The following is a 9,585-nucleotide window of genomic DNA, read 5'->3' on the forward strand; positions in this document are numbered from 1 at the left end:
AACATTTCAATGATATGCACCTGTCAAACAGGTGCTGAAAATTGATCTTTGGGTGTTAATTGTGCCCATGAAACCTATACCAAAAACATTCTTCAAGATAATTCTTCCAGATGATTGAACACCCTCAAAGCTAGGCAGCCTCGAAGTCCTGCAGAGATTCCACATCCCAAAAAGACTTAATCTGTGACATCAGCATCAGGGGCTTCATAGCTGCTAATCCAGGACTGATTAATTTTTATAAAAGTCAAACGGTCCACAGAGTCTCTGGACAGATGCGTTCTATGATCAGTAAAAAAACATCCTGCAGCACTGAATGCTTTTTCTGAAAGCACGCTGGCTGCAAGGCAGCCCAACAACTCAATAGCATACTGGGCAAGTTCTGGCCAATGGTCTAGTCTCATGACTCAGTAAGTCAGTGGATCATCAGCTGGAAATCTCTCCATCTCTGTTTTGGCCCTGAGGTAATCGTCCACCATGTGATGCAGACGCTGCCGATGGGATGTGTAAGCTGACAGCCCTGGGCGGCGAGAAGTAAAAAAATTCCAAAATGCCTCACTTAGGCGGACGCTTTCTCCAGCGCTTCTCTCTTGACCAACAGAAAACTCAAAACTACGTTTTCCACGACACTAACATACTGGAGTCAGGAAAAACGTTCACTAAAACCCTCTTTAACATGTCCTCAAGAGACTTTATCTTCTGCACTCTCTGTGGGGATGGGATGAACCTTGAGACCTTGCCCTTATAATGGTGGTCAAGGAGGGTTGCCAACCAGTAATCTTCCTTCTCCTTTATGCAGGCTTTGAAGCATGAGGGTGCCCATGCTCCTCAAATTTGCAGAGGCTTGAGAAGAAGATTCCTCTGGGTCACTCAGGATGACATCATCTGGAACTTCCTCCTCCCAGCCACGTACTGCTCCCAAGGGTCTTGGGACTGGAAAGCCATTGCTTACAGATTGCTTCGATGCCTATGAAAGTGCCAGAATCCTCCTCCCCTCTCTCCTCCTGAGTGTTCTGTGACATAAGAATGATGGTGCCTGGATAAAGTGGGCTTTGAGAGGAATGGAAGTCCTCCTCTCCCCCCTGCTGCTCTGCCTCCAGTGCCTTGTCCATAATGCCACACACAGTTTGCTCCAGCAGGAACACCACAGAGATTGTGTCACTGATGCATGCACTGTCACTGCTCACCACCCCTATGGCCTCCTCAAATGGTGACAATACAGTACATATATCCTTAATGATCAGTCATTGGCGTGGGAACTCAATGATGACCCTCTGGTGCACGTATAGCTGCTGCAGCATTCCCAGCATTGAGTTCCACCTGGTGGGCATGTCACAAATCAGGAGGTTTACGGGCAGGTTGAATTCCCACTGAATTTCAGCCAACCAAGCACTGGTTGTGTATGACTGCCTGAAATGGCTACAGACTCTTCTGGCCTTCTTTAGTACATCTTGCAACCCTGGGTATGTACTTAGGAAATGCTACACCACCAAATTGAGGACATGTGCCCGGCATGTCACGTGTCAACTTTCTCTGTCTAAGGGCGGACAGGAGGTTTGAGCCATTATCAGACACCACCATTCCTGGCTCCAACTGGCATGGTGTGAACCACCTCTGGGCCTGTCTCTACACAGTTGCAAGAATCTCTGCTCCGGTGTGGTTCCTGTCCCCTAAACACACCAGTTGAAGCACTGCATGGCACCTTTTAGCCTGACTCTGTGAATAGCCCCTTGAACGCTTAGGGGGTACCTGATGTTCATAGGAAAATTCTGCAGAGGAGGACATGGAGGTAGCGGAGAAGGAGGAGGTGGTAGAACTCACAGGTCTGGCATCATCACTACCAGCTGTATGGAGACGTGGGGGCACAACAAGCTGCAGCACCAAGCCCTGTCCTGTATCCTTTTGAGTTGCAAGCAGCGTTACCCATTGTGCTGTGAGCAAAATATATCGTCCCTGCCCATTGCTGGACCACATGTCAGCAGTAAGGTGGATTTTATGACTGGCTGCCTTGTCCAACAATGTCAGAACAGCATATTGTGCGAATTCATGGAAGGGGGCAGAATCCACCAGGCTGAAAGGCAGAAGTTGGAGAACCAACAGCTTTGACAAGCTTGCATTCAGATGCTGGGCATGTGGGTGGCAGGGACTGTATTTTTTATTTTTATTTTTTTGCAGCAGATGGGGCAGAGAAATTTGCCAGAAATTTGCCAGCTACAGTCTACAACTGGTGGTGTGCTGCTGGCAGATGTTAGGACCTGGGACACCATGTCCTATACCATCATCCCTGTCAGTGGAGGCTGCTGAGAGGTAATGTCTCGGTATCACAGGGGCAGACTGAAGTGTGTAAGGAGGCCGAGGAGGAGGATTTGTGCCCCTTTTGTGTGGCTTTTAGGTGCTCTTGCCAATGGGCTGAGTGGTTGGACATTAAATGCCTTGTTAAGCATGTGGTACTCAAATGGTTGGTGTTTTTGCCACATTTGATGTGCCTGAGACACAGTTTGCAGATAGCCACAGTGTGATCTGCTGCAGATGTGCTGAAAAAGGCCCAGACAGCTGAGCTTTGGGGAGTGGGCCGGGAGATAACAACTGCAGAATGTGATGGAATAGGGTCACTGCCCTCTACTCTTTGTTGATGTCAGCCTCCTTGGGGTTGTGCCACCTCACCTTCAGTTTTCTCCTCTGCTCTATCTGGCACCCAAGTCACATCAGTGACCTCATCATCATCATCATCATCATCATCATCTCCATCTCCTCCATCATCATCATTAACACTGGAGACAACTTGGCAATACGCTGCGGCTTGGGGAACATGAATGCAAATTTGTCCATCAGTATTCCTCCCTCCCTCTAGGCTAATGTTCCTGTCATCCTCAACCTCAGAACCAACACCTGAATCCAGTAATGGCTGGGCATCATCAAGGCACAAGTGGCTGATGCTGTGGTCAAATAACTCAACTGACTCCTCAATGGCTGATTTTGGGGCTATGGCAGGAATAGATGTGGACAAGGAGGCAGGTTTATCCATTCTGGCAACTGCAGGGGAATGTGGACAAGTAGGGGACACTTGTCTCTGCTTGTGTGACAGACTATGAGGAGGATGAGGAAGGTTTAGTAAGCCAATCCACCTCCTCCTCTGCATGCTGTGGCTGGATAGCATGGCAAACACACTAAACAGAGGAAATGATGCCCTGCCTGAGGACTGACCACTACGTCCACCTTTGCCTGTGGACATTTGTTGCTGCCCTCCTTACAGTGCCAAGGGAATGTCTGCCTCTCCTTGTTGTCCTCCCAAACATTATGTAAAGAGGTGTTTGGTGCACTCTAATTGGAGTACACATACTACACAGACACACTCCATGAATACACTATAATATACTGCAATATAATGCGCCAAACATACAGTGACGAAAAAGGAACAATATGGCGTTAAACTGGCAGTAGCGCACAAAACTATATGGCATTAAACTGGCAGTAACACACACAAAACGATATGGCGTTAAACTGGCAGTAACACACACTGAAGTAAATGCCTTTAAACTAGCAGTAACGAATACAGAACTATATGGCATTAATCACTTAAGGACCACCGCATGGCAATGTACGTCGGCAGAATGGCACCGACAGGCACAAGCACGTACATGTACGTGCTTACCTTCCGGCGGGTGGGGGGTCCGATTGGACCCCCTCCCGCTGCATGCGGCGGTCCGTTTTGCTTCAGGAGCGATCTGGGATGAGGGGATGGCCTTGGTTTCTGGCCATCCCCTCTCGATCGCTCCTGGCGAATGAGAAGCTTCCCCCCCGCGGTGTATTGTAAACACAGGCAGGGAGGAAGTGATGTCACTCCCCTCGTGGTGGTCTTTTTGACCGGACGGCGAGGAGAGAAGACATCCAAGTAAGTGCACCAACACTACACTGACACGTAGGCACACTTTTCACCCCAGTCACCCCCCGATCGCCCCCCCCCCCCCCGTCAGTGTTACAGTGATCATTTATTTACGGATCACTGCATTTAGTGTCAGTTGTGACTGTAAAAAGTGTCAGGGCAGCTAGTGTTAGGCCCCTTTAGGTCCAGGGTAGCCCCCTACCCCCCCAAATAAAGGTTTAACCCCTTGATTGCCCCCCAGTTAACCCTTTCACCCCCTTTTACCAGTGTCACTAAGCAATCGTTTTTCTGATCACTGCATTAGTGTCACTGGTGCCGCTAGGAAGCTAGTTTTTTTTTAGGTTCACCGCCAGGTTTTTATAGTGTTAGGTAGGTACCCCCATATATAACCTAATAAAGGTTTTAACCCCTTGATTGCCCCTAGAGTTAACCTTTTCACCAGCGATCACTGTATAAGTGTCACTGGTGACGCTGGTTAGCCAGTTAGTTATTTAGTTATTTAGGTCCCCCGTCAGGTTTTTATATAGCGTCAGGTACCCCCATATAAATACCTAATAAAGGTTTTAACCCCCTGATTGACCCTAGTTAACCCTTTCACCAGTGAGCACCGTATAAGTGTTACGGGTGACACTGGTTAGGTAGTTCGCTTTTTTTTATAGCATCAGGGCACCCGCTATTTATTACCCAATAAAGGTTTAACCCCCTGATCACCCGGCGGGTGATATCAATTAGGTTTTAGGGTCAGATAGGGTCTGCGTCGCCCCAGGCAGTGCTAGGTTAGTGCCAGTACCGCTAACACCCACGCGCAAAGCATACACCTCCCTTAGTGGTATAGAATCTGAACAGATCAATATCTGATCTGATCAGATCTATACTAGCGTGCCCTGCGTTTTGCCCCTCCGCCCAGCCCAGCCCACCCAAGTAAAGTATCGATCGATCACTGTCACTTACAAAACACAACACACATAACTGCAGCGTTCGCAGAGTCAGGCCTGATCCCTGCGATTGCTAACAGTTTTTTTTGGTAGCGTTTTATACAATCGCTGAAAGCCTAGGTGCTTTTTTACCTGTGAGTCTCACTAGTGTACCCCTAAATTTAGAGCCCAAAATGGCAAAGCGAAGGTACACTAGTGAAAAGGCCTACACGTTTCTGAGCATGACAGATAGTGAAGAGGAAGACACTGATCTGTCAGATTCAGGCACAGAATACGATCCTGTAGAGGACAGCGGCTCCATGACAGATAGCACTGACGACGAAGATGAGGTCCCTGCTAATGTCAGGTGTACCCGACCCCGATTTTCTGATGTTGTTGAGGTGCAAGAATCACAGGTCCCTCGTATGGAGCAGAGAAGTACTAGAGCCGCTCATCCTTCTGGTGAACTGGCAAGCACCAGCGGCCTAGTACACCCTGGACGTACATCCAGCACTGCAGTATCACGTGTTGACATGGCGAGTCCCATAAGTGCAGTTCAAGCTGGCGAGGTGGCAAGCACAAGTAGTGTCCCGCTGCCGCCAAGAAGAAGACAAAGGCAGGCCCGTCATTCCCATAGTGCCCTTCCTGCAGAATTCGCCAATCCTGATTGGGTGCCCACCACTTCTGCAGCACCAGTACTTCCCCCATTCACTGGCCAACCCGGTATTCAGGTGGATACAGCTGATTTTACGCCATTTGATTTTTATTCGCTGTATTTCACGGAAGATCTCTATAGATCTATAGTGGACCAAACTAATTTATATGCTGGTCAACACATCGCCGCTAATCCCCAGTTGCCTTCCCTTGCCAGAGATTGGAAACCAGTTACGGTTTCCGAATTTAAGACCTTTCTGGGCCTTTCCCTCAACATGGGCACACATAAATTCATGACGTTGCAGGCTTATTGGTCCACGAATCCGACTGACCACATGCCCGTGTTCTCTAACTCCTTGTCCAGGAAAGGATACGAGCAGATCTTGCGGTTCATGCACTTCAATGACAATGAACTTTGTCATCCTCGTGGAGACCCTGAATACGATCGGCTTTACAAAATTCGGCTCCTCATAAACCACTTCAACCAACGTTTTGCAGACTTGTTTACTCCCCATCAAGTTGTCTGCATTGATGAGTCCTTGATTAAGTTTACTGGTCGCTTGTCATTCAAACAATACATTCCTAACAAGCGTACCAGATACGGGGTCAAGCTCTATAAGTTCTGTGATAGGGCCACAGGCTATACATGGAGCTTTATGGTTTATGAGGGTAAGGATAGTCACGTAGAGCCGGAGAACTGCCCTGACTACATAGGAAGAGCTGGCAAGATAGTGTGGAACTTGGTGTCACCCATGTTCGGAAAGGGGTACCACTTGTACGCGGACAATTATTACACGAGCGTGCCACTGTTTAGTCACTTGTTTGATCATCAGATTGGAACATGTGGCACCGTGCGACCTAATCGCCGGGGCTTTCCCCAGCGACTTGTAGATTCCCGTCTTAGGCTGGGGGAGAGAGCCTGCTATCGGTGTAATAATTTGCTCGCTATGAAGTGGAGGGATAATAAGAATGTTTTCGCTCTTACCTCCCTTCATGCAGATACGACGGTCCAAATTCATACGGCGACTGGTATTGTGGAGAAACCCCTCTGTGTCCACGAATATAACAAAAATATGGGATGGGTGGACCTCAATGACCAGTTGTAGGCGCCATATCTAGTTGCCCGTAAGGCCAGACGCTGGTACAAAAAAGTGTCTGTTTACTTATTTCAATTGGCTTTGCTGAATGCTTATGTGCTATACAAAGCTTCAGGCGGGACTTGTTGTCACAGACCTTCTGTATCCAGATCGTTCTGCACCTCACATTCCCAACCAAATGCAGTAAGCCGGCTGCATGAGAGGCATTATCCTTATGCCCTCCCGAGTACCCCTACCCAACGAGCCCCCCAAAGAAGATGTCGTGACTGTACCAAGCGCGGATATAGGCATGTCACCCGTTGTTATTGTCCATGCTGTCCTGGCAATCCTGGTCTTTGCCTTGGTGAGTGTTTTGAACATTACCATTCACTAGTGAAGTATTAGCGTAGGGTACAGCATTTCACAGGCTAGGCACTCTAACACAGGGTCTCCCAAGATGCCATCGCATTTTGAGAGACCCGAACCGTTACAGTTGTTACAGTTTACAGTTAAAAAAAAAAGTGTAAAAAAAAAAGTGTAAAAAAAATATATAAAATATAAAAACCAAAAATAGTGGTCGTTTTATTGTTCTCTCTCTCTCTCCTCTCTAATTATTTATACCTTACTGTTTACTGTGTTTTATTGTTAACCATTTTTTTTGTTTTCAGGTACGCCATTCAGCTGCAGCGTGGATTTATTTATCTAGACAACAATAGCGTTTGCTCCCATGATACATAAAGCCGTGACTCCAGTGCTGTAGGAGGTGATTTCACCACCACAGTTAAAAAAAAAAGAGCATATGTGCCGAAGCATGGGGCAGCAGGGGAGGAGGAGCGATTTTGCTCCTAATGACGCGTACATATGGTCAAAATTCCGACGGAGGGCTTGCCCGTGGAAAAGTTTGACCGTGTGTACGCGCCATAACTTTTTTGCGGGAGGATGCCCCCATGCTTCGGCATATATATATTTTAGGCACAGGTTGGTGTTAAAAAATGTTTTATTTTTTACGTTTTTTTTAGCATTTGCTTTACAGGTATGGTATGGTAAGGTTTTACTGTTATACTGTAATGTTACTTTGTTTTAATGTTAACCATAATTTGCTTAGCAGGTACGCCATTCAGTTGCAGCGCGGATTTATTTATCTTGACAGCAACAGCGTTTGCTCTCACGATACATAAAGCCGTGACTCCAACGCTGTAGGGGGTGATTTCACCACTACAGTTAAAAAAAAAGCATATATGCCGAAGCATGGGGGCAGCAGGGGCGGAGGAGCGATTTTGCTCCTAATGCCGCGTATATACAGTCGAAATTCTGACGGCGGGCTTGCCCGTGGAAAAGTTCGACCATATGTATGCGGCATAACTTTTTGTTGCGGGAGGATGCCCCCATGCTTCGGCATATATATATTTTAGGCACAGGTTGTGTTAAAAAATGTTTTATTTTTTACGTTTTTTTTTTAGCATTTGCTTTGCAGGTATGGTATGGTAAGGTTTTACTGTTATACTGTAATGTTACTTTGTTTTAACGTTAACCATAATTTGCTTAGCAGGTACGCCATTCAGTTGCAGCATGGATTTATTTATCTTGACAGCAACAATGTTTGCTCCCACGATACATAAAGCCGCGACTCCAACGCTGTAGGAGGTGATTTCACCACTACAGTTAAAAAAAAAGAGCATATATGCCGAAGCATGGGGGCAGCAGGGGCGGAGGAGCGATTTTGTTCCTAATGCTGCGTACATACGGTCGAAATTCCGACGGAGGGCTTGCCCATGGAAAAGTTCGACCGTGTATACGTGGCATAACTTTTTTGTGGGAGGATGCCCTCATGCTTCCGCATATATAAATGGTGCATTTATGTCCATCATTAGAAGCGGGTGGATGAAGGGAGGTATTCTAATGGTGGGCATACCCACCGATCAATCTCTTTTTTTTTGTTCAGCCAACATGACTCTCAGCAAATAGCTTGGGGTGTCTCCTTTCCAAAATGGGGTCATTTGGGGGGTTTTGTGCTATTTTGGCATTTTATGGCCTTTCAAAAATGTAATAGGTAGTGAGGAGTGAAATCAAAAATTTGCGCCCTTAGAAATCCAGAAGGTAGCGATTGGTTTTCGGGGCCCCGTACGCAGCTAGGCTCCCAAAAAGTCCCACACATGTGGTATCCCTGTACTCAGGAGAAGCAGCAAAATGTATTTTGGGGTGCAATTCCACATATAACCATGGCATGTGTGAGCAATATATAATTTAGTGACAACTTTTTGTAAAAAAAATTTTTATTTATTTTTTGTCATTATTCAATCCCTTGGGACAAAAAAAAATATTCAATGGGCTCAACATGCCCCTCACAAAATAGCTTGGGGTATCTACTTTCCAAAATGGGGTCATTTGGGGGGGTTTTGTGCCATCTTGGCATTTTATGGCCTTCAAAACTGTGATAGGTAGTGAGGAGTGAAATAAAAAATGAATGCCCTTAGAAATCCTGAAGGCAGTGCTTGAATTTCGGGGTCCCGTACGTGACTAGACTCCCAAAAAGCCCCACACATGTGGTATCCCCGTACTCAGGAGAAGCAGCAGAGTGTATTTTGGGGTGTAATTTCACATATGCCCATAGCATGTGTGAGCAATATATCATTTAGTGACAACTTTGAGCAATAAAAAAAAGTTTGTAATATTCCCGCAACTTGTGGCAAAATATAAAATATTCCATGGACTCAACATGCCTCTCAGCAAATAGCTTGGGGTGTCTACTTTCCAAAATGGGGTCATTTGGGGGGGTTTTGTGCTATTTTGGCATTTTATGGCTTTCAAAACTGTGATAGGTAGTGAGGAGTGGAATCAAAAATTTTCACCCTTACAAATCCTGAAGGTGGTGCGCGACTAGGCTCCCAAAAAGTCCCACACATGTGGTATCCCCATACTCGGGAGAAGTAGCAGAATATATTTTGGGGTGCAATTCCACATATAACCATGGCATGTGTGAGCAATATATAATTTAGTGACAACTTTTTTTTGTCATTATTCAATCCTTTAGGACAAACAAAAAAAAATATTCAATGGGCTC

The sequence above is a fragment of the Lithobates pipiens genome, unplaced genomic scaffold (genome assembly GCF_037356315.1).
Source record: "Lithobates pipiens isolate NorthernLeopardFrog02 unplaced genomic scaffold, aLitPip1_a1.2 Scaffold_13, whole genome shotgun sequence".
NCBI lineage: Eukaryota > Metazoa > Chordata > Amphibia > Anura > Ranidae > Lithobates > Lithobates pipiens.